Source organism: Theobroma cacao, chromosome 1 (assembly GCF_000208745.1).
Source record: "Theobroma cacao cultivar B97-61/B2 chromosome 1, Criollo_cocoa_genome_V2, whole genome shotgun sequence".
In the NCBI taxonomy this organism is placed as follows: Eukaryota; Viridiplantae; Streptophyta; class Magnoliopsida; order Malvales; family Malvaceae; genus Theobroma; species Theobroma cacao.
The window spans coordinates 22,097,701-22,098,650 of NC_030850.1; positions in this window are offsets into that span (position 1 = coordinate 22,097,701).

Here is a 950-nt window from a genome sequence, read left to right on the forward strand (position 1 = left end):
GAGAGAGAGAGAGAGAGAGAGAGAGAGAAAGATTGTCCATAATAGCTTGAGAACTCTTGAGAAAGAATTCAACTACAAATCTACCAAGGTGAGTAATGAATTAGGATTGATTTTAGGTTATTGATAATGGCAAGTAATTGGAGTTGTGAGTTTTTTTATTTTTTTTAGGTTTGTTTATTTATTTCTAGTGGTACTAGAGTAGGGAGAATAGATAGCCAGCCAAATGGTAATTGGAAGTTAGTTAGGAATAACCAGTAAATTTTGAATTAGAAAATAGCTTTTGGAGTAACATTTATGTAAATTGAGTTGGTTGTGATATTATTGTTGTGATAGGTTCCAACGAGGCCCCACATCTTCACTCGGAGCATTAGTCGAAGTTGGAGTCTATCCAAAAGCAGTAACAAAAACAAGTGAGTGAACTTGCATTAAAATGTTCTGGGTACATGTATATATTTTTGAATGATCACTTGAAATATTTTAGTTGATTTTTCTTCAAAATGCACATGGGAACAAGCTCTTGATGAAATGTTTTTTTTATGTTGTGTTGTGAAATGTGACTGTGATGAATCCATGTACTCATTTATTATGTTGATAAAAACTTATATGTGTTGTGCGTTGAGAGGTGATATTGTGTAATAAATATAGCCGTGCATGTGCGCGACGTGGGGGAGCACATGCCAGTGATGACGAGTGCAGGAGTGTGGATGATGATAATGCCTGTGCGGGATGTGGGGGATGCACATGATGACTCCGGCTATGTGTAGTGTGGGAGTGCACATGAGCTGGGTGAGGCGGTGATGGTGTATATGCTTATATATATATTTACTAAATAGAGAGGTTTGGAATCAATATGTGATTGCATTTACTGTTGAAACTCTATTATTGTCAAATGTGTTTAAGTTGATTTTCGTTGCAACAGGATTGGATTTATATAGCAGTGAAAATTTCCC